Genomic DNA, 25,391 nt, shown 5'->3' with positions numbered 1-25,391 from the left:
TTGAGACGGGAGGTGGAAAGACGTAGTGGGGGTTGGAGGGTGGTGGTGGTTGGGGGGTGGGGGGGGCAGGGGTGGGGGGGTATGATGGTAGGGGAGAGACTGTGTGACATGGTGAACGCGGATATATTCGTTTAGCATTACACTCTCAAACACTACACCCCTCACCCACCCACCCTCCCTTTCTCTCTCTCAGCTACTGTTCAGAAATTGATAATTGCACATTTCGTAAGTCTGGAATGGAAATTAAGATTCATTTTATATCATGTTGCCCTGCTTAGGTTGATCTTTGAGAACTCAGTATATCTTCCAAGGCGGGGATTGTCTGTCTGGCAATCATGTACTTCGATCGTTTGATCAAGTTGACTCGACTGAGTCTTTTGTGGATCTCATCTAACGGGAATGTCAGTTTTACAATATATAGCCAAAATCGCGCTTTATATTTTATGAATCACATACTCGTGGCTTACTTTTTTTCAGTTCCATATGCATCAAGTTATCTATATATATATATATATAAATCCGCATAACAACAACAACCAAAACACACACACACACACACACACACACACACACACACACACACGAAAATATGGTTCAACTTGTTCAATGTTGCAAGTTAAACTGAGACAGAATTTGGACGCTTAATGTTTTCCCGGCGCCCCTTCATGAAATACGAGGCCGCGTCAGGGCCTGGTTTATTGGTGACTCTCTCTGCATCAGTAGAGAATACATCAGATGCATGTATGTGTGTATCCCCCCCCCCCCCCCCCCGCCCCCCCCCCCCCCCATCCCCCTGCGGGATAAGGCAGATACTTAAACGCCCCAACACATTCACAGTCCTCTCACCGCTTCAAATGTACTCAGTGAACTGACGTTCTCCTCTGAAGGTGCACAAAGGCGTTCAGTTATACCCGGTGACCTCCTGTATGTAAATTGCAATGTGTCGTGTGGGTGTGAGCGCGAAAACAATAACACGAAGCCTACTGTGTATAGACGTTTACAATGTAATTTGTTCTACTGTGGCCTTAACCACAGACGTATATATTATTATAGGATAGTCAGTGGCCCTAACTTGACGTCCCCATATCTTTGGAGTCACTGTACATCATTGTCTGCCACTGATAGCGTCATGCATGCAGTCACGGTCATACACAGGTATACTGATGCGCATACACATCTCGCGCTCGCAAGCTGAGAACGAGCTTGCGCGCGCGCGTGTGTGCAGTGTGTGTGTGTGTGTGTGTGTGTGTGTGTGTGTGTGTGTGTGTGTGTGTGTGTGTGGAGAGCACCTATGGGGTAGGGTGGGGTCTACCTATGAGGGGCACGGTATACCGATGTGTGGACGTGCTCTGAGTGTGTGTGTGTGTGTGTGTGTGTGTGTGTGTGTGAGTGTGCCGGTGTGTGTGTGTGCGCGCGCACACCTTGTCAACAACAGTTATGCATGTCTAGTAGGCCCCTAGTCATTTTCTTCATCTCCGCTAGTTTGTGGACTGCAACTCACACTGCGGGGTTTCTCTTGCGTATCTCCAACTGAACATTTAGTGAATGATCAATTTTATCCTCGGCCGCCGTTAAAGCAGCCATGCTACGTCTTCAGACGGTTTCATCGATCAGTAAGTGAATGGAAAAGGACTATCTACTCATTCAAAAGCACCAGAGTAAACTTCGATGTGCAGGTCTCAACAACGCGGCAAATCAGTTCAATGCGCACTCTTGTGTGTGTGTGTGTGTGTGTGTGTGTGTGTGTGTGTGTGTGTGTGTGTGTGTGCGCGCGCGCTGCGAGCCTCAGGCTAACGCTCACATCTGTGCGTGCAGATGAGAACTGGCATGAGACTTTCAAATCGGGCTTGATCACAACTGAGAAAACTGATTCCAACGACATTGGCAAAACATTATTGAACGATGGTTACGCCCCCTCATTACACGATGATTCACTTGTGCTCTCCCCTGTAACACCTCCAGCTGTCGAGGGACTGAATAGGATCAAGGTCAGGAACAGAACGTTCCATGGTAAACATAACTTCTGTGTACAACCTCAAGCCACCGCTGCCTAGCACTCCCCACCACCTTGCTAACAGTAAAATAAGTGGAACACAGTCACTGACTCCGACATTCGATTCTTTGGTCAAGGTCAGTCAGTAACTGAAATCAACTACAGTCCAGACACTCAACCAACAATGCCCAGACACCATCACATGCTCAGGTAGAAACAAAAAGTGTCTCGACTCGTAATGTTGTCGGGTCACTCGATACTAAGTGCGTAAAGCTAGTCATTGAAACAGTCTTTACTTCCTAGCACTGGAGCAGTCAAAGCTGTAAAGCCGTAACCTTTCGACCACCGCCAGTTCCCCTCTGCGCGACTGACAAACTGGGTCACTGATGACGCAAATGCGCCTGCGCACATAGTAACCAGTCGCCAGGCTATTCCGCCAGAAAATGTAGTGCTGGATGTACGTTGCTTCAAAGCTGTCCACAAAAGACAACACCAAATGTTCTGTTTGTAAGTCGTTTCCTGAAAGTGTTTATTTAGATACTTCGTGTACGAAGAACAACACTGAGCAGAAGTGTTGGGTCTCATACTTAAGGCGAGTCTGGTTGTGTTTTTGCATAGAATTCACGAGCATGTGTTTTCCTTTTCCGAAAATAGCCGCACTAGTTGCAGAATTTCGCCTCAGAACGGATCGGTCGCCCGTAAAAATAGAATCTTAGGAGTTATTTTCGTTCAATTCATGGATTTATACGGGTGAGACATTTACTATTTCCGCGTGTGATACTTGTGGTTATCCTATATTTTTAGAGCAAGAGCGATACCAAGCGTGTACAATACAAAACAAACTGATTTTGAGTGATGTGATGACATCTTTGAGATGCATTTTGTGGATTCGATTAATGAAAAAAAGTTACATTTTTCTGTTATGTTGTTGTTGTTGTTGGCTTTTAAAATGATTGAAAAATGTTGGCGTGTGGTAGATTGTTCTATTTGTATGGGTTTCGTGTTTCAGGGGAGGAGTTTGGTGAAACAACTGTGCCTCGTTCACTTGTTGCTGTTCGCTTCAAAGCTGACCTTGCAGCGAGGATTAAGTCCGAGAGAACTTTCATCTGCAGCTATTCAAAGCTCGCTGGACTGTATACCACATCAACTGTATCAATACATAGTGCGCCCTTTTCTTCTCTCTGGAATCGAAAGGTAGTGAAGGAGTTCTGCGGGCGTCGTCTGCTTGAAGAAGCAGGTAAGTCGAGGTTGTGTGTCCATCATAGTTTCTGCCCTCGTCAGTCAAGCCTCAATCGTCACTATTTATCTTCCTCTCCCATCTTCTCCAGCCTTCTCTTGTCACTTTATCGTACATCGATCAAGTCAGCTTGAGTGATGGGGCCTCGGGTCGGCAGTGCACGATTCAGCTAGCATGGAGAGTGTGAAGGAAAGTAAGATCCGTGAGCCGAAGCAGGGGGGAGGGGGTGGGGGGGGGGGGGGGGGGGGGGGGGGGGGGGGGGGGGGGTGTGTGCCCGATCAAAAGGAAAAAAGGAGGCTGGTGGCGATTGTTCACCAAGATAGGCATTGACGTCACGCGCGCGTTTTGGATTGTCGTCATGGGCCTGTGGACAGGAGACAGACATAACACTTGTGCATAGGGTTTTAAAGTTCAGTGTGCCCTTGGTTTATCAATGCGTTTACAGTTACATAATTTTTTTATTTCTTTACTGTTGTTCTATTTTATTTATGTACCTTAAAAAAACAAAAACACCAAATAGGTAACACTTAACACTCCACAGGTGGACATGGGTAACAAATCAAGGTGTTCAAGGAGAAGTAAAACCCAGAAGAAAAAAAATTAATGGAGTGATAAAAGAGCAGTCATGCTGAGGAAGAAGGAAGTGTTTGTCAAAACAAGGATCTAAACCCAGCAAGAAACCATGCATACTGTGCTGTCGGTGGTGGTGGTGGTGGTGGTGGACGTGTGAGACAGGGAGTGTATGTAACGCAGCAGACAACATGAACAAACATCCCACTCGGCAGGGTTTTCCATTTTGACCTGTGATTAGAGGGCAACACCCAAAGTGTTGCCAGGGTATGTCAACTGGAAGGACTTAATGTTAAGACTGCTTGGTGGGACAGGTTCGGTTTCCACCCACATTAATTAAAAACTAATTACTCATGCTGTTTCAATGTCTCCTTTCCCCTCCCCTCTTTTTTTTTGTTTTTTGTTTTTTGTTTATTGTTACGCATTTTTCTCATTTAGTGAATATTCACAATTCACAATACAATACACAAACTTTATTGTCTATACTTTGGTACAGAGATTTTCTTTTTGGCAGCAGCACATGTCCAACATAAGACAAAAACAAGAAACAAATAAAATGAACAGAAAATAAAAAGATAAATGGCACCAAATGGAAATAGCTATATACAAATATACAGATTACGGAAATTTACGTGCCTCTCCATTTCAGTCAGCCAAACCGCATTGCACATCTACCCCCCCCCCCCCCCACACACACACACACCACGCACACACACACACACACGCACACATACACTCTCTCTTATCCCCTTTCTCTGTGTCTGTCTCTTCACAAGAAATGCAACTACAAAGATCATCAATATGTTTTGTAATTGTTAATATTTTGTGATGTGGATGACATTTTTTTTCTCTCTGATCAAACTTTTGATTTTTATATTACTCATTAAAGTGATGATGAAGTTCCATTATTATCTTTGGACAGAACATGTGCTTAGAAAATGATTTTGTTATTCTGTATTGTCGCATGAGCTGAATACATTTGGTCGCATGAGCTGAATACATTTGGTTATTCCAGTAACTTACACAACTTTGATACATACTCCTAGTCACTGGTTATGGGTTCATCATGCACATTTCTCTGTAAGTAGTGAATTAGATTTTAGTGTGACAGGTACAGTATTACACCACATTTAATCAATGAAGCTGTCAGTATGTTTTGTTAAAGCCTGAGGCAGTTTTGCAGAAGTGGAGTCTAATATAGAGGTAGAGATGGTTAATTTGCACAGCGTCCACACACACACACACACACACACACACACACACACACACACACACACACACACACAAAACACAACAGTCACACACACATAACACAACACTCACACACACACACACACACACACACACACACACACACACACACACACTTGATCATGTTCATGGATATTCTGCTTGAATATGTATATTCTCTCAAAAGTGACACTGTTAAGTACCTAGTCTTAAAACAAAAAATCTCTTAGTTATTTCTCTTGCTGAATGGTGACAAATGCTGGATCATTGGAAATTTGGTAAGAAAACAAAAAGGAAAGAAAAAAGTATATGTTAGAAAAACAAATTACCCAAACCCCTGAGCAGATATAGACAAAAATAAGGAGGATAATACAGTTAGTACTGAAAAACGTAGACTGATTTGTTTATGGCTTTATGACATAACTGGCATAGCCATAAGACCGGAAATTAAAGGCGTTGTCTGACTGGAATGGAGAAAGAAAGAATTGTTAGATAAATGGATACTTGAATAATGAGTACAGCCATGGGACAGCTCGCTGCATCTTAAAAAAAAAAAAAAGAGAGGCAAGGCCTTCAAGACTCACTTGTGATAAATTAAGTCCCCTAGCATTAATTACAGAGTAATTTCCCTTTTTTACTATCTGCACCAAAACGTTTGCAAAATAAATAAAAATTCCATGCTTAGCAAAAGAAGTTCCTGTTTGAACAAAAAATGATAATAATGACTCCTCTTGTTGTTGTGTCAGAATAAGAGGTCAAAGTGCCAAGTTTAGAGAATACAAAAAATATAAATATAACAGTAAATGCAGTTTGCATATAATTAGGCTTCTTTTTTTATTTTTTTGTGCCCATCCCAGAGGTGCAATATTGTTTTAAACAAGATGAATGGAAAGAACTGAATTTTTCCTATTTTTATGCCAAATTTGGTGTCAACTGACAAAGTAGTTGCAGAGAAAATGTCAATGTTAAAGTTTACCACGGACACACAGACACACGGACACACATACACACACACAGACAACCGAACACCGGGTTAAAACATAGACTCACTTTGTTTACACAAGTGAGTCAAAAAGAGAAGAAGAAAAGACGATCAAAGTGCTCTTGTCTGGAAGATAAAATGTCATGTATATATCATGCAGTTTGAGTAAGTTGTGTTTTTTACAGTGCAGCCTTACTTTGGATCAAGATCAAGTCATTTATTTATCTGTTATCATTTATTCATTTATGATAGCAGTAATAAATGCAACAGAACTTCAAAAGTAATTCTCTCTCTCTCTCTCTCTCTCTCTCTCTCTCTCTCTCTCTCTCTATATATATATATATATATATATATATTAAACAGCAGTTCTGAATAAAATACAACTTTCAATATTAAATAGCAATTCTGAATAAAATATCAACTTTCAATATTGAATAACAATTCTGAATAAAATACAACTTTCAATATTAGATAGCAATTCTGAATAAAATATCAACTTTCAAATGAACTTATGTTTGCAGCTCCCACCTTTCTTCTTTTCTTTTCTTTTTTTTTTTTTAAACGCTTGGCAAAGGCAACAAATGTAATAATTGTTTACTGGTGGCCTTGAATTAAATACAGACTGCTCACATTTATATGAGAATCTGAAATTGGTCAGTTTAATTTTTGACATCAGTTCAAAATATTCTTTTGGACAAAGAAAAGTTGTAAGCTAGAAAATTCCCTACACTGACGTTTGATTTCTGAAAAGGAAAAAAACAACTAATGTACGTCCACCTTCACGACCACCACCACACCAGCCAGCTCAGTTGACTTGGACTGATTTGTTGGTGGTGCGTTTCAGACTTTAGCTCATCACATGGACCGATAAGTGATGATAATGATAATGTATTTTACTTATATGGCACAAACTACCCACAGATGGGCTCTGCACGCCTCACGTGAATCAGGGCATACAACTGTGTGTGATTTAACTGTCATTTGAAAAAAGAAAAATGTGTTTCAGCTGATGTGGAAATCTGAAATGTTACCTGCTTAAATGTTTTGACTGATTTCCAGTACTTATTATTATGAAAATGTATGTATCTATCACTACAATAAAGATTTTGTACCTTTTCTTCAGACTTAAGTATTGCACATCATCCTCATTAATTGTCAGTTACTTTATCGTTGTTATTACTATTAAGAATGTATTGTTATTGATATTATTGTTGTTATTCAGTTATTCATATTATTAAAATATTTTTGTTGGCTTTGTTGAAATGGTATTATCAAAATATTGTTGTTGGTTTTGTTGAAGTGGTGTATATACATACATACATACATACATATATATATATATATATATATATATATATATATATATATATCTAATGCAAAGGCGGTTTTCTGGTCACAGCTTATTTACTTACCAAGATCTGTGACATGTTAGTGAATCATAAGATTTAATCACTGTGTGAGGTGTCATACACACTTGAGATATATATATATATATATATATATATATATATATATGTGTGTGTGTGTGTGTGTGTGTGTGTGTGTGTATTCACAGAGACTTAAATCATAATATGAAACAGTTTTGGAACAAAAGACAAATCGGTTGCATTATCATTGGTGATTACTTTGCTGATATTTTGAAGTAGTGTAATTAATAACTGTGTTTTGTGTACATATATGTGCGCATTATAATTTATATGCTATTTATTTTGTGCTAAGGTGTTCTAAAGAAATTTTAGTACCTACTTGATTGCTGTATGGATATACTATGTAAATGTACGGGCTGTTGGAAAAAAAGGAAGTGACTGAATATAACTATTTTTATTTCCCCTGACAATAGATAGCAGGGCACAGCATGCAGTTCACTAATTGCAAGGCAGTATGAAGAATCATATGACCTCAACTGTTACAATAGACTGGTTTAGCTTGCAAAGCCAAGTCTGTCATTGCTGCCCATTTTTCTTTATCAAGGACTAAAATTTGAGGGTTTTAAAGAGAGCGCTACTGTTCATAAGTAACTCAATTTATTTCAGATTGTGTGTTTTTAATGTTGATTACAGAAACTTAATGGACAGTAGGACAGTTCCAATCTAACACAACGTTTTTGGAAATGCCCAGTTTGAAAAAAGGGAGCAATTATTTTTTTTATTAAGTGCACCAGCAGTTCTGCACATCATCATCAGTTATGATTCCATTATCACAGGCAGTATGCATGATGATGATGATGATGATGATGATAGTAATAATTCCCAGTATTACATGGAACATGTACAATTATATGTTTATAATTTTGTTACCCCACATTTTTAGCTCTGTGCAGTCACTGTTTATACTCGTACTTTACAGTTTACAGTTTTATCTTCCCAAAATCTTATATATATAGTCATGTGCAGTCATTTTTTTCCTTTCTTCTAAAGCTACATTGAATTGATAAATATTGACCACCCTCTGCCACTGATCTAAAAATGGAATATATACGTATTAGTGACCCTCTGTCCTCACCTACCCCCATCCACTGCACCTCTCCCCCTGACCCCTTCCTTTCAGTCTCGCCCACATTTTCCCATTCTTCAAGTTAACATGTATAACTTAACAAATTATGTCACGATGACATGTTTCTGTCGTGAGAACGAGCGAGTAAGATCCCACGCGGTACAGTGGATACTGTTATTATGTTGGTTTTCCGGCAGCGTGTGGTGCCACTTCCACGATGGGGGTCAAGGTCATACATACACAGCCATGTAACAGTTTATTTCAAATCAGGCACGTACGGGGGCTATCAGTGTTGAGCTTGGGTATCAGACACGTTGATCCTATTGTGATTGTACACGGTCTGTTCTCCCACTGTTCTGCAGCCCGCGCCACGCTTACAGCGAGCAAACCAAACATTGGAACACTGAGAAAGGTCAACAAGGACTTTGGGATTTCTCTTTGCTCAGTTTACTTTTTATTGTTCGTTTCTTTTCTGTTCTGTTTGCCTGTCTGTCTGACTTTTTATCTGTCTTCCCCTTCCTCGCTCTCTCTGTACCCTGCGCGCGCGTGTCTGTATGAAGAGAGAGAGAGAGAGAGAGAAGGGACGACGACGACGACGACGACGAAAAGAAAATGTGGAGGTGGAGAGCACAACGGCAGTCTTTCAAGTTACACCAGCTTTTGCGGAATCCCTCAAAGCCCCACGGAAATGATAATGTATTTTTGAAGGCCTGGTCTCACAATATCGATAAACGGGTTTTACTTGCCGTCGTACAACTGAGCCGCATGCTTTCTTAGTAAACAAAAAACCCGGTTAAGTTTAGCCAAAGTCTTCCAGCTATATACATATATATATATATTTTTTTTTTCTCTCTCTCTCTCTCTCTCTCTCTCTTGATATTCTCAGGATATGTTAGCCCACTCTCCTACTACGTCAATCGTGAAACATTGCATTGGATCTCCTGCCGCGTGCCGCAACTGATCACCATTATCACGAAAGAGTTAAACTGAAGACAACTCGAGTCAGTTCTGTGATCGGAAATTTTCAGCTGAACCTCTTTGGCTTCCATCTTCTCTTCCTCACTGGCAGACCCAGTCGATCTCCCCGCCGGCGAAATGAATTCTACTTCTTCTTCTCTTCTTCTTCTTCTGCATTCGTGGGCTCAGTGAACTCTCACGTTCACTCGTATATACGCGAGTGGGCTTTTACGTGTATGACCGTTTCTACCCCGCCATGTAGGCAACCATACTCCGCTTTCGGGGGTGTGCATGCTGGGTATGTTCTTGTTTCCATAACCCACCGAACGGTGACATGGATTACAGGATCTTTAACGTGCGTATTTGATATTATGCTTGCGTATACACACGAAGGGGGTTCAGGCACTGGCAGGTCTGCACATTTGTTGACCTGGGAGATCGTAAAAATCTCCACCCTTTACCCATCAGGCGCCGTCACCATGATTCGAACCCGAGACCCTCAGATCGAAAGTCCAACGCTTTAAATTAACCAATCGGCTATGGCGCCCGTCAATGAATTCTATAAATTCCAGGTTTGTTCACTTGCCGGTTCGAGCGCAGCCAGACTGGAGCAACCTCTCAGGTTATCACGTGCTGGCAAACTTTCGTCAGTCTCTTGAAATTTTTTGGGGGGTCATTATTCCCCCCTCCCCTCTGTCCCCCCCCCCTCCCCGCCCCCCGTGCTCCCGTTGAATTGGGCGAGGCTGTTGTAGACCAGAATGACAATTAAGAGCGCAGTTCAGTTAACTGGTTTTTGAAAGATCCGTCGACGGGCGCAATAGCCGAGTGGTTAAAGCGTTGGACTGTCAATCGAGGGTCCCGGGTTCGAATGATGGTGACGGCGTCTGGTGGGCGAAGGGTAGAGATTTTTACGATCTCCCAGGTCAACATATGTGCAGACCCAGTAGTGCCTGAACCCCCTTCGTGTGTATATTCAAGCAGAAATTCAAATACGCTCGTTAAAGATGATCCTGTAATCCATGTCAGCGTTCAGTGCGTTATGGAAACAAGAACATACCCAGCATGCACACCCCCGAAAAACGGAGTATGGCTGCCTACATGGCGGGGTAAAAACGGTCATACACGTAAAATCCCACTCGTGTGCATACGAGTGAACGTGGGAGTTGCAGCCCACGAACGCAGAAGAAGAAGAAAGATCCGTGAAGTTTGATTTTTACTCAGCAGGACGAAGGGTCATCAGTTCATGTGAATGGTGGGACTACGGTCTGTAACACACATTTTACAAACCGGCCGAGGTCCCGTGTGCAGCATGCACTTAGCGCACGTATAAGAACTCACGGCAACAAAAGGGTTGTTCCTGGCAAAATTCTGTAGCAGAATCCACTTCGATAGGAAAAACAAATCAGTGAAACTGCACGCAGGAAAAAAATACAAAAAAATGGGTGGCACTGTAGTATAGCGACGCGGCGCTCTTCCTGGGTAGAGCAGCCCGAATTTCACATTGAGAAATATGTTGTGATAAAAAGAAATACGAATGCAAATACTTTGCACTGTTATTGAACAGGATTGCTCTTCACACACACACACACACACACACACACACACACACACACACACACACACTTTCAAAGAGAGGGAAAGAGAGGCGGACGGACAGACAGAGATCTGATTGTGAATTTTCAGGAAGTTGTCCGCTCTTACGCAAAAAACCACGAAAGACACATACGTTTCGATTTTTGTTTTTTGTCAGGAGGTTCGGCATTGGCCGACGTACGAAGAGCAATGTAAACATAAAAACTGTGATCCTGTTAACAACGATAGAAGCAGTTATTCATATCAATGGATCCGGGACTGCGCATCAGAAATCTGTTTCTGCTTTAGTGCGCGCGCACAACTGTGTCGTGTATGAATGCCCGTACGGCGTAGTATCTCGCTTGGACATCACAGTCATGATCCTCAGACGGACTTGTAGTAACTCTGGCCCTCATAGATGTCTTAAGAGAAGGGGGTGTTTAGCAGTCAGTCAACCAATCAGTGGCATTAACTCACTCAGTACGGCCAGTCCTCTCTTCTCCTTTACACAGATCCCTCGGATGTCCAGTGGGTGTCTGAATGACCCAACCTTTAGCTTCCGTCGACAGAATTTTGGTATTCTTTGTCAACGTTCACCTCTTCAGTATAAGAGCCTTCCGCTTGCAATATTTTGATGATGGTAATTGGGGTGAAACGCTGTTAACGTCGTCTCTTTCGCCGTTCGTATGGAGAGAGTTAAATCCCCCTTTACTTGATCAAATGATATCAGTGTTTCGTGAAGAGTAGATGTAATTACTACTTTTTGTGTTCTTGTGTGCAGTTTTTATTTCAGGGAGATAACAGCTCTCACTGCCGAGCATACATGTCAGCATCAGTCAATTAAGGGGGTTACCTAAAGCACCAAAAAGCGTCATGAAGCCTACATTCAACAAGAACAACAGAACAGGAGCAGCACCAGCAACAACAGCAACAACCACAATAATTGTACTATTAACACGGTGAATGTCTGGCCAAGTTCTTATGCATTGAGTCAGTCGGTTAGGAAATGGCGTGCCTACTGACACGGACGAGACAAGAGCAACAGCAGAAACATCTCTTTTGTCGCTCCGTCAGCTGCGTTCGGTCAGGGTGGCGCTAGATGGCTCACCACACCCTTTGAAACACACCCCCCAGTCGATAAAGAACGTCTTTGTGCACTAATTAGACGGTAAAGAAATCTTTCCGTGTGCTTGCTCGGTGGCGTGGACGGATTGTGGTGGTGGTGGTGGAAAAGGAAGAGGGTGGAGCTGGGTGGGTTTGCGAGGTTTACCGTGCAAGCTAAGGAGCAGGGTGTGAGGGGGGTGGGTGCGTTGAAGGTGAGGTTGGAGAGCTGTCTGCGGTTGGGCGTCAGGTGCGATCGTTGTTTCTGGAACAAAAGAGTTTCCCGGAACTGCACTTGTCCTGTAATAGGGTATGCTAGGAATCGGAACAAAGTCACGTTCGTTTCCTGCTGTGCTGGCATCGACCAGTTGCACGCAACATTATTGTTACTGTTATCGTCAGTGTCGGGGACATAATGACAATCATTATTACGTTCGTTTTGATTGCCATCGCTGCATGTCACTGGTGATGATGGCCGGGAATCATATTAAAGGAAGCTCGTCTCGTGATGGCTGCTGGCATTTAACGAATGTGTTGGGCGTGATTGCTTGTGTTTTGTTTGTGGAATTTACACGTCACTGTTACTTATCTACGGTGTTCCCACGTTATTATTTTTACGTGTGGTCGAAGAGAAGTCTCTGTTCTCAATGTCGGCAAAAAACAACAACACACACAAAAACGAACAGAATAGAAACAAGCAAACAATAACAACAACAGAACTGAGAAGAAGAACAACAAAACCCTTCGTTTAGTCTGAATAAACGTATATATGCATACATAAGAAAAAAGATAAATAGATAGATGCTTTTGAACACGTTTATTATTTTTTATGCTCGTCTCAGGCTATCTCTGTTGAGGAACATTGTCGTCAGTAACTGCATTCAAGATGAACCCTCAGTCCTAACCAGGCCGTGATCATTTAGGGTGGAATACACACACACACACTCTCTCTCTCTCATATGATATATATATATATATATATATATGTGTGTGTGTGTGTGTGTGTGTGTGTGTGAGGGAGAGAGAGAGAGATTGGAACGGATGAAAAAAAAAATGTCGACAACAACAAGACAAGCAACAATTTAATGCACAGCACAGCACAGCCCAGCACAGCCGACAGCACAGTAGTGGTGAGGGGGAGGAAGAGCGATCAGAAAGGAACCCCGGGTGGAGATGTCACTATCAGGGGTGCATGTTAGAGAGTGAAGGAGGAGGAGTAAAGGGGTGGGGATGGGTAGCTGTAATTAAGGTGAAAGGGTCAAGTAGGGCCGGGCAGGTGTTGGGAGTTAACTTGGTGTAAGGGGTGGGCAGGGTGGGGTCAGGGGGTGTAGGATGGGGGGTGGGGGAAGGGGGGAGGGACAGGTTGGATGGATAACCTCGCGGTTTCTGCTTAAGGTCAGCCGGCTGAGTGACCTCTGGGGGGTATTAGTCACGCAGCTAGCTGTAGCCTCCCATAGAAATGCATCAGTGCTGGGCTCGCGACACTTCCGCACGTATTCATTGTGTGGCTTCTTGTTGACTCACTTGTGTAAACAAAGTGAGTCTATGTTTTAACCCGGTGTTCGGTTGTCTCTGTGTGTGTCTGTGTGTCCGTGGTCAACTTTAACATTGACATTTTCTCTGCAAATACTTTGTTAGTTGACACCAAATTAGGCATAAAAATAGGAAAAATTCAGTTATTTCCAGTCATCTTGTTTAAAACAATATTGCACCGCTGGGATGGGCACAAAAAAATAAAATAATAAGCCTAGTTATATGCAAACTGCATTTACTGTTATATTTTTGTATTCTCTAAACTTGGCACTTTGACCTGATATTCGACCCGAACAACAAGAGCAGTCATTATTATCATTTTTTTGTTCAAACAGGAACTTCTTTTGCTAGCATGGAAGTTTTATTTATTTGCAAACGTTTTGGTGCAGATAGTAAAAAAAGGGGAAATTACTCTGTAATTAATGCTAGGGGACTTAATTTGCTTTAAACTGATCTTTCTCATCTTAAACATTACATTTTGAAATTATACTCAATACATAAAAAGCTTGGATTTTTTTTTTTTTTTTTAAAGTGTATCACAAGTGAGCCTTGAAGGCCTTGCCTCTCTTGTTTTGGTTTTGTTTTGTTTTGTTTATCTGTTTCTTTCTCCACCCTCCTTTCTTTCGCTTTTCCTTTTCCTTTGTTTTTTCTTTGTGCATCCGTGCCTGACTTTCTTTTGTTCGTTCGCTTATTTATGTATTTATTTATTTGTTGTTGGGTTTTTTTTTTCACTTATTCGGTTCTGTTTGTGTTACTGATTTACCTATTTCTTTCTTGCTTTCTTTCTTCCTTTCTCTCTCTGTCTCTGTCTCTGTCTCTCTCTCTCTCTCTCTCTCTCTTTTTTGTTGTTGTCTGTTATTGTTGTTTGATTGTTGTTTCGTTTTTTTTTGTTTTTTCTCTCTCTCTTATGTCTACTTTTATACTATATATATATATATTTATATTTATATATATCTATACCTGTTTGAACGTATTTAAAAAGATTCTTTTATTCTATCTTTTTCATGCCCAGTAAGACGATCGGAAAGCTTGTGTTAATTTCGCAGGAAGATTATTAAAAAAAAAAACTTAAAAAAAAAAAAATAGTTTCATACATTCAAATGTTTGATCAGCTTAAGTTTCAAATCAAAGATTTACCTCCCCTCCCTTCCCCCGCACTCCCTCCTCTCTCCACTCCGCAGTATGTCTGTGCGTGTCTAGAGGTTTTTCTCTTTGTTTGTCAGTGTGTCTCTTATTTTCTCTTTCTCGGTTGCAGAAACACTCGTGCACGCGCGCACGCACACACTTGTTGCACATACACGTATAAAACACAACACAACGCGCGCGCGCACACACACACACACACACTACCACACACACACACACACACACACACACACACACACACACACTACCACACATACACACACACACACACACACACACACACACACACACACTACCACACACACACACACACACACACACACACACACACACACACACACACACACACACACACACAACACACACACACGCTGTTGACAATGCAGGTTGCAGGGTCAGCTGTGTTGTTCCACAAACGCTGTTTGTTGTTACAGTGTGCACTGCCTTGTTGATTCGCACGGACAGCTTTTCTTGATTTGTTTTGTTACTGCTTTGGCTGACCCCTTTCCCAGCACGAATATCGCTGGAAGAGAGAGAGAGGAGGGATGCTGTGGAGGGGGGTGGGGGGGGGGGGGGGGGAGGAGGAGGAGAGGGCGAGGGAGAAGCGGGAGGGGGTTTGGGGGGGGGGGGGGAGGGTGTGTGTGTGTAGTGGACAGCAGTCATACAAACAGAGAGAGAGAGACAGGCAGCTAAGTGTGGGCCAGACAGGGACGTTGCTTTGGTTTGGACACTGTCACGTCACTAAACTTCGTCTGAACTTTGGTGTGATGAGTAATGAAGCACTTGTCAGATCAGTTCTTGGGGAGTAGAGAGACACAGAGAGAGACGCACACACACAGAGGGAGAGGGGGCGGGGCAGACAGACAAATAGTGAGACAACAATAACACACAGACAGACACACATTTTATATATATATATATATATATATATATATAGAGAGAGAGAGAGAGAGAGACAGACAGACAGACAGACAGACAGACTCAGAACAAAACGTTTTTTATTCAAGGATTAAGATTTTAGGTATGGCCCATTCTTCCAATCTGCCCTTGAGAGAGAGAGAAAGAGAGACTCATCGCAGACAGGTAGTTAGTCAGAGAAGAAAAGAGGGAAGCTGAAGAACACTATTGATTTTAACATTGTAAAGTCATCTTTAACTTTCGGTTCGTTATTGTCAAATCAGTTCTTTGGTGAGAGAGACGGGAAGAGAGACAGTAACAGAGACAGAGTAAGGGAATAGGGGGGCAGGCAGAGAATTTATCATCAATTTGAACATTATATGCCATCTTCATCTCATATTTTGAATTGTAAAAAAAACAATTTCTTCTGGCAAGGAGTGGGGAGAGAGAGAGAGAGAGAGAGGAGAGGAGAGAGAGAGAGAGAGGAGAGAGAGAGAGAGAGAGAGTGGAGAGGAGAGAGAGAGAGAGAGTGGAGAGGAGAGAGAGAGAGTGGAGAGGAGAGGAGAAGAGAGAGAGTGGAGAGGAGAGAGAGAGAGAGAGAGAGAGAGAGAGAGAGAGAGAGAGAGATTGTCAGAAAGAAATCAGATGGAGACGAGCAAGCCAGTTGATGTGTCCACAGATACGTTCCTTACGTCCGAGGCCAAGCTCCCAGTCCCAGTGAAAATGACAGGGTTATGGAGATGGTCCTGAACAGTCACGCCCCTGAAGTCAACCTTTGTATCACCATGCAGGGGCGGTTTTCCCGACTTGGGTGGCCCACGGACGTGTTTGAAATTTGAAATTTTTATTTACAATTGCGTGTTGGTGACCACCACGGACGTGACCACAGAAGATATTAAATTTTACTCTTGGAGAGGGTTGGAGGCCAGGGCGGAATCTCCAGTCTCCAGTGACCCTGACCCAGGGATGAAGGCAGCGAGACGTACAGCGAAGAGAGGGAGCCTTTGATTGGGGATTGAGATCTCTTCCTTGAAAAGTCAGTTATGATGACGTGCTGTTGGTGGTGGAATTGATCATTGTTCACCGTGTATTGTGATTAACCCCCCTTCTACCCCCCCCTCGTCTTGATGGGAGCAGGGAGGGAGGGAGGGAGGAGCCTCATCATCGACCTTCTGTCATCGTCTTAGGGGCGTTAGTCATTCCTCACAGCTTGAGGTGGTGTTTGTTATTGCGTGTGAAGAGACAAAGTGGAGGATGGGGTTGGGGGAAGCGGTGAGACTGGGGGGAGGGTGGTGGTGTAGGGGGGAGGATGGGGTCTGGCTCTGAGGACAGTGATATGTAGCTAAGGGAAGAGGAGGAGGGGTGGGGGTAGTGTCTGGTCCTCAGTGTGTGGACGTGTGCAGGTGGTCAGGTGTTGTTGACCAGGATGTCCCGGCATACCATCTGCGTTGTCCTGTGTGTTGTCATTGGGCTTTGGTGGGGTTTGTCGCGACCACATCAACCTTTCCATGGGGTAGGAGGTGGAATTGGGCGAGCTGGAAGGTGGGGGGGAATGGCGGGGGGCAGGGGGGGGGGGTGAGAGTGGCGGGGGGAGGGGGGAGGGGGGGGGGAGGGCCTGGGAGTTTGACGGCGACGGGTTAGGGGATGTTAAGTGATCCTGAAGATCAACTCATGGCCGCTGTGCATGGTTTGTTTTAAGTCTTCGTGTCTATCCGTATGTTTTTGGGTGCGATGTCTTGCTGTTATATGGTGTTGCAGTTTTCTGCATCTGTCTCGATTTTTGGGGTGGGTGGGTGGGTGGGTCTTTTTTTTCTTTTTTTCTCTCTCTGACTTGTACGTTTTCCAACTGTTGTAGTGTCATCTTTCATCTTGTCTTTGGGCGTTTTCGTTTTGTCCTTGTGCATCGATATGTCACGTATGCCTTCCTGTTTATTGCAGTTATACCCCCCCCCCCGCCCCCCAAACCCTCCCCCCCCCCCACACACACACACACCCCATCTGTCTTCGGGATAGGGAAGTGGCCTGCCAGAATGCTACCGTGCCAGTACACTGAGGAAAGAGGATTGTATCGTTCGAGTTAAATAACGAACTAGCGGCAGGTTCATTGCTCGTGATATTTAAATGGTTGGCTGCTGAATGGTGTAGAGAAAGCCTTCGCTTTTGTCTTGCAGCTGTGTTCCTCTTTCTGAAATCTCCGATGCTCGATTTATGAGGGAAAAAAAACCCCAAAGGAAAAGAAACATTTAAAAATGTGTGAAAGATGCCTACGACGTCATCCGTTTCCCGGGGAAAGGTGTTGAAACTGTTGTGTTTGAATGGAGGTTGTCGCTGGCGGGTACTCCTGGGTTGCAGAAAGTGACGTCACAGTTCGTGGTGTCAGAACTGGTGGCCCGGGTTGTGTGTGACAGCTGGGTCCTGGCCAGCCGACAGTCTCTCTCCGACCATTGTTGTCATTCCGTTGATCCGTTGTCCTTCTGTCTCCGTTTCTGTCTGGTTTTGAGTCTTCCCCACCATCCCACGCCCCCCCCTCCCCTCCCCTTCTCTCTTCTTTGTCTGACGCCCCCACCCCCACAGCCCCCTCCGTTTATCTCTCTTTGTCTTGACCCCCCCCCCTCTTTCTTTCTTCTCACCCATTCCTCGTCTTTCTTCTCCCCCCCCCTTCTCTTCAGAATAACGTGAACAATGATTGCCTTGGATTGGGAGGAGTGAAAACCTGCCCCATGCAAAGAAAAGCTGGCCGTTGGACCTGCCGGGCGGGCGGGCGGCCGGCCCGACTGAAACTATTGACCCGCCCCTTGCCTTACCAGACCAGCGGATGACCGCTGAAAGGAGCAGCTGTCCGCGACCTTTCCGGCCCATCTCCTTGACCCCTGGTCACTGTCACTGTCACTGGACGAGCAGGCAGCTAGCACACACCGCCTCTTGTGCTGTCTGTTTGTGAAGGGAACTAGTGCCGACCTGCTGCACGTGCCGCTGCTGCTGCTGCTGCTGCCATTCAGGTCTGTCCGCGCGCGTCGAACACTGGCAGCTGTTGGAGAGGTCGTGGAAATGATGATGGTGATGGTGGTGGTGGTGGTGGTAATGATGAATGATGATGGCGACTGTATTTCTCGCCAAAACCTCTCCCAGTCCCACCTGTCCACCCGCGCATGTTAACAGACACACACACACACACACACACACACACACACACACACACACACACACACACACACACACAACACAGACTCACACACACACACACGCACACACACACACACACACACACACACACACACACACACACACACACACACACACAGAGCAGTACCAGCAAACCTTATACATGTCATTACAAGGTATATATCTCTTTGTCTCTGTCTCTTTATCACTTTATCTCTTTTTCCCTGTGTTTCTCACGCATGCACGCACACACACAAACACACACACACACACACACACACACACACACACACACACACACACACACACACACACACACACACACTGTGGACAATGCAGGTTGCAGGGTTTCAAGTTTCAAGTTTTAATTGGTGGGAATTGGAACACGTACTACATGTATGTCCGCACATAGGGACGGACGGATCCCGTACATTCTGTTTTTCAAGCACAAATGCCAAACATACGGGCCCGTTCACACGTTATCAATAGGGTCAACATTTTGGCGATGATAACACAGGGATTTTGAAACGTGACTATGGATATTTTGTGTCACACAGTAACGGTTCCAACGCTTGCCTGCCCCGGCCCCCCCCCCCCCCTACCCCCCCCGACCCCCACAACCCCCCAGGTTATTACACATGCATTCTGTGTCAGAACGTTCTGGAAAAACCTGAGAATCGTCACATGTGTGTGTGTGTGACCCCCCCTCCCCCGCCCCCCCCCCCCCCCCCCCCCCCCCCCTCTCACTTCAGTGTCCATCATTGAGTGTTATTGACAAATTCCGAACCTGGGGACGGGAAAGATAAAAAAAACAAGATAAAAAGTTGTTGAACTGTGATCTTTCGGCGCCCCCCCCCTCTCTCTCTCTTTCTCTCTCTGTGTGTGTGTGTGTGTGTGTCCCTGTCTCTAATTGTCTCTCTCAACTAGTTTGTCTGTGTGTCTGTCTTCTTGTCTGTCCGTATGTCTGCCTGTCTCTTTCTCCCTTCCCCCCCTCTCTCTATCTCTTTTCTAGACAGAGAGAACGCACACGCTTACGCTCGCGCGCGTGCACGGGCATAGACACACACAATCATACACGTACTCTCTCTTTCTTCTTCTTCTTCTGCATTCGTGGGCTGCAACTCCCACGTTCACTCGTCTGCACACGAGTGGGCTTTTACGTGTATGACCGTTTTTACCCCGCCATGTAGGCAGCCATACTCCGTTTTCGGGGGTGTGCATGCTGGGTATGTTCTTGTTTCCATAACCCACCGAACGCTGACATGGATTACGGGATCTTTAACGTGTGTATTTGATCTTCTGCTTGCATATACACACGAAGGGGGTTCAGGCCCTAGCAGGTCTGCACATATGTTGACCTGGGAGATCGTAAAAATCTCCACCCTTCACCCACCAGGCGCCGTCACCGTGATTCGAACCCGGGACCCTCAGATTGACAGTCCAACGCTTTAACCACTTGGCTATTGCGCCCGTCTACTCTCTCTTTCTCTCTCTCTCTGTTTCTCTGTCTGTCTGTCTGTCTGTCTGTCTGTCTGTCTGTCTCTCTCTCTCTCTCTCTCACACACACACACACACACACACAGTCACACACACACACACACACAGAGCAATCAGATTGATTTGATTATGGAGATGGCGCATATTGAGCATCACTCACGGCGATATTTATTACTTTGTCTCCCGTTCTCACGCCTTTGGCGGGATGGATGGTGTGAAGTGGATGAATTATGCATTTCCATGAAACATTGAAATACATTATGATCGGCACCTCGTCTTCATGGGAAACAAGAGAGAGTTTGTCGTTAGGGTGGGGTAGTGATATGTGTGTGTGTGTGTGTGTGTGTGTGTGTGTGTGTGTGTGTGTGTGTGTGTGTGTGAGAGTGTGTATGTTTGTGTGTGTATATATGTGTGTGTGTGTGTGTGTGTGTGTGTGAGAGAGAGAGAGAGAGAGAGAGAGTGTGTTTTTGTGTGTGTATGTGTGTGTGCGTGTTTATGTGTGTGTGTTTGTGTTTATGAGTGTGTGTGTATGTGTGTGTGTGTGTGTGTGTGTGTGCGCGCGCGCGTGTGTGTGTATGAATGAAAAAGAAAGAGAGAAAGAAATGAATGAATAAATGATTTTATTTTTCGTTTCAGAGGGATGATAGAGTAAACAGATTATGAAAGAAGGGGTGGGGTGGGGGATGGGGGGTATGAAAGGAAAAAAACAACAAGGATGAACAAGAAAGAAGAAAAAAGAAAAGAAAAAAATATCATTATATAAAAACAGCATTACAAATCATTAATACGCGGATAAATATATATTTACAGCACTGCATAGTTTGCCAAAAGTTCGTGTGGCCCAAAGTCCACACTGTTTTGCGACCTGGTCAGTTTCAGTACAAAACCGAATTTGTTTGTTTGTTTTTTTTTCTTTCTTTCGTATTCTTCCTCCTGTTCTGTTCCACTCAGAATGTCTTTTCATTCGTCCATTCAGTTATCCGTTCATTGCTATTCTTGTTGTCGGATTTTCCCAGGGTTACACGATGCAGTCACTGGGGTACGTGGAACTCTCCATGCTCTTTCATTCAGGGTAGAAACAGGAAGAAATCAGCCAAGTATATATACCCAGGGATCGAATGTCATTATTATGCAAGAGATTGTAATTAGAATTTTTTAAAAACAAGAACAACTAAACAACAAGGAACAACTTAGCAACGAACCAAAACAAATTAAAAAAACAACAAAAAACAACAAAAAAAACCCGGACAAACAAACAAACAAAAAAATCGCCCATCATGTTGACCGCACGCATTACTCGTACAGCACGTGTCCTGTGTAAATATGCCTGGGTTGAGCTGAGCGTGCACTTTTTTTGCACGTGCTCTTGTAGTCCAACAAAGTGGAAGAAGATGGGGGGGGGGGGGGGGGGGGGGTTGGTACTGGATTGATTCTCACACAGAGCAGCAGTGGATTTTTTTTTTTTTTTTTTTAGACGGGTTGCATGGTTGTCAATGAATCGATCCTTTCCCATAGCAGGCTGCTGGCAGCAGTGTTGTGGCGGCGTGGCATGGCGGTGTGAATGGATCCACTCTTGATCCATCGCGCAGAGAGTGTTGATCGGATCGAATATGGCTACACCATGGACGTCAGTGGTGTCTTTGGGGCTTGCGCTCGGCGCGGCTATCAAGATAATCCAGACGGCTGTGTTGTTGAGATGGGTCCAGTTAAATGTGGATCATCATTGGATTAGTTGTCATTTTGTTCTATTATCTTTTTTTCTCACAAGCATTGCTTCTGCTATGAACCTTGCTAGAGCTTTCAAAGAGTTTTCCTACTGTGCAGAGCAGTCAAAAAGCGTACACTCAATCCTGAGCACGTTGACACACCAGACCAGAGAATACATTGCTCTCTTCGCCCATCCAGTACAGAATTCAGTACAAAATTGCTCATATTGTCTTAGCGCCATTTCGAAGGTTCCCCTCCCATCTCACATAATATCTTCTGTCCTTCATTAATCTACGCTTCCATCCCGTTCTCTCAGATCTTCTGGAGAAAAGCTGCTGTCGACTTCCGAGTCCCCTAAGGTATAGAGCTTCAAAGACATTTGGCTAAAGGGCTTTTCAGTGTCCAGCACCTTCTGTTTGGAATTCTTTTCCTCTGAATTCCCCGGCACTCACCAACAGTGTCCTCCTTCAAAAGAAAGCTGAAAACCCACCTGTTCGAAATGGCCTTTGGATGTGACGAAGCATAGTTCTTTGTCTCCTCCCACTTTCTACACTCCCCTTTTTGTCCCCCCCCTCCCTCCCTCCATTGTTGAATTCCTGTGCTGTTTGTGCCTGTTGGTTGGTGTTTGCTTTGTGCGCGCGCACGTGTGTGTGTGTGTGTGTGTGTGTGTGTGTGAGGGGGTGTATTTTATTCCCATTTTCTGCGATTATTCAATCTGCATGTTGTAGTATTATAGTGGTGGATACAGATTGTGTTTTCCACTTCTATGTCTCTTGTGGTATAATGTATTATTGTATATGTACTGAATCATGTGAGGCGTTTAGAATCCAACTATGGGGAGTTTGCGCCATATGAGTACAGTATATTATTATCATTATTAATATTGTTGTTATTATCATTATTATTATTGATTATCATGAATTTCTTTGTGTCAGATTTGTCCTAGACTTCTAATCTTTGCTTCTTCTTTTTTTTCTTTTTCTTAATTTCTTTTCTTTCATCCTTTCTGCCTTGTCGAACTTATCGAAAAGTGGCCCACAATACACAGTTGTTGTGATGAGGAAATGCTCTTCATCCATTCATTCAGGCCAGAAAGGAATGGAAAAGAATTCAGCAGTATATGTATATACATAGAGTGTCGACTGTTGTGCAAACGGAAAAACGCCCAAGTTGACTCTTCTGGCTGGCTCGCACCCCGCGCGTGTGTGTAAATATGCGTAGGCTGAACTGAGCGTGCGCTTGCTGCACGTGCTCTTGCATCACAACAAGAGAGAGGGGATTGATTCTCTCCACTGATGTTTATTTTGTTCTTCTCTCTCTCTCTCTCTCTCTCTCTCTCTCTGTGTGTGTGTGTGTGTGTGTGTGTGTGTGTGTGTGTGTGTGTGTGTTTCTCTCTCTCTCTCTCACTGCCCCGCCCCCGTTCTCTCCCCCCTCCATCTTTCTCTCTTTCATTTTTTAAGACAGCTGGTTGACCGTCAATCGATCTTCCCAGGCGACAGTGTAACATGGCAGTGAATGGATTTTCCGATCACACGCTCGATGGGTGTTGGATGAATCGACGACGGCGTTTGAGAGGGGGTTTGCATGCATGCATGTGGCGGGGCTTGAATTCAGTGAAGACGGCTGGCTGTCTCGGGATGGGTCCACTTTCCTTCTGTGAACATTTTGTTCCTGGGCAGGTCCACTTCGATTATCATGATGAACTTTCTGTTCTTAAATCGGTATAATGATGGAGTTTCTATTCTTGGATCGGTCCACTTCTCAATAATGAATAATTTCAGTTATATTTTGATTTTCTGTTCTTGAATCGGTCCACTTGTCAGTAATGAATAATTTCTGTTCTTTTTGTATCGCTGTTGTTTTGACCCAAACTCGTTATGAGAACCGTGCTTTTAGCACCCTGCAAGCAGTCGCCTTCACCCTCCTCCACCCACCCACTCACCCCCACACATACATGCACTCCGGTGCGTCCAGTCCGAGTGTGAAGAATTTCTTCAGGCTGTAGGTATCGGATCAGAAGACATCTGATTATGATTTATGTAAATGAATTCATTGGGCAGTTACAACGAACAAAAGACAATCGTTTTGGACAGTGTCCTTTGGTGAGGCGTTTCAGTCAAGACATTCATTCAGGCTGTGGTGTGGAATAGAATATTATTGTGCTCAGGGGGGTTCCCCAAAACCATAGCACTGATTGAATTAAAAGTTATGCATTATTCATCGGGGGATCGATCTTTTTGTAAGCGGTGTTGAACTGAGGACAACAACTGTGAAGGACTCCTGTAAGGGGAGTTGTAGATAATAAAAGGGCGTCTTTTAGGAATCATATGAATGTGTGTTGTTGTTTGTTTTTTGTTTTTTTCTTTTCGTTTAAGGCAAAGATCTACATAGAATGAAAGAGAGCTGAAGAAGCTAAAGGATGGCAAAGAATACTGAAACCACCACTGTCAGGAAAACACAAACATAAATAAGTTACGCAAAACAGCAGTGCATTTCGTCCTTTGAGGATCTTCTGTAGCTTGGACAGGCGCGCACGTGCCGGCGTCCAGAGACAGACAGACAGGCACACACACACACAGAGGCACGAACGCACGCACGCACGCACGCACACACACACACACACACACACACACACACACACACACACACACACACACACACAGAACCACCACCATCACGGATGAGAGGTGGGTTGGGATGCGGTCGTGGGAGGGGGGCAGGGGCGGAGTTTTTTTTAGTGTGGGAGTGAGTGAGATTTCTTGTGAATGCTTTGGAAAAGCAAACGCCCCGTGGCATGTAAGCAGGCTGAGCAAAGCCTGTGTCAACCCCACTGGTTTGAAATCACATGGATAGCTGACTGGCCACGAAAGCTGAAGCCAACTGGACGCCATATTGTTTCTCGTATCCGGCCGTCAGCCCGTTGACTGCTAACTGGTGGTAGTTTCTGAACTATATAACCGTGTATCTTCGATGAAATCGTGTTATGCTTGCCCCCACGACATGCCAAATGTTGTGTCTTGATTGAAATCTGCCACTGGTTTATCTACCAAAGTTATTACAGGAAAACAGTACAGTGACACTTGGCGCAAACTTTCAGAGGAGACACACACAGGACTGTCTTTAACTAACGCCGCGAGCATGTGAAAGCTGAGCGCTCGGCTACACATATGAAGTCTGATCGTCTTTCATTGCTGTCCACTGATCCTGGTGGAAGTGTGGGAACGTCGAACCTCCTCCTCTTTGTTAATGCTGGGCTGCTGAGTCAGATCCACTAACCATATACTGCTGTAGACTGTGTGCACGTGCTGAAATAT

At 44.2% G+C, this 25,391-nt stretch overlaps 1 protein-coding gene across 4 annotated transcripts in view; it reads left to right on the top strand.

Annotated features, from left to right (window-relative positions):
* The first annotated feature begins 2,383 nt into the window (after positions 1 to 2,383).
* Positions 2,384 to 25,391, top strand: part of LOC143282167 (uncharacterized) — a 179,993-nt gene continuing 156,985 nt past the window's right edge. For 3 of the 4 annotated variants that reach the window (XM_076587728.1, XM_076587719.1, XM_076587725.1), the window contains exons 1-2: positions 2,641 to 2,743; positions 3,003 to 3,230. The gene's annotated coding sequence lies outside the window, so the exon portion shown is untranslated. Of the gene's footprint in view, positions 2,501 to 2,640; positions 2,744 to 3,002; positions 3,231 to 25,391 lie in introns of those variants that run through there. The other variant, XM_076587720.1, reaches the window with a different exon arrangement.

This window comes from Babylonia areolata, chromosome 5, assembly GCF_041734735.1.
Source record: "Babylonia areolata isolate BAREFJ2019XMU chromosome 5, ASM4173473v1, whole genome shotgun sequence".
Taxonomy (NCBI): domain Eukaryota; kingdom Metazoa; phylum Mollusca; class Gastropoda; order Neogastropoda; family Buccinidae; genus Babylonia; species Babylonia areolata.
The sequence above is the reverse complement of the archived record's forward strand: the minus strand, read 5'-3'. Positions and strand labels throughout refer to the sequence as shown.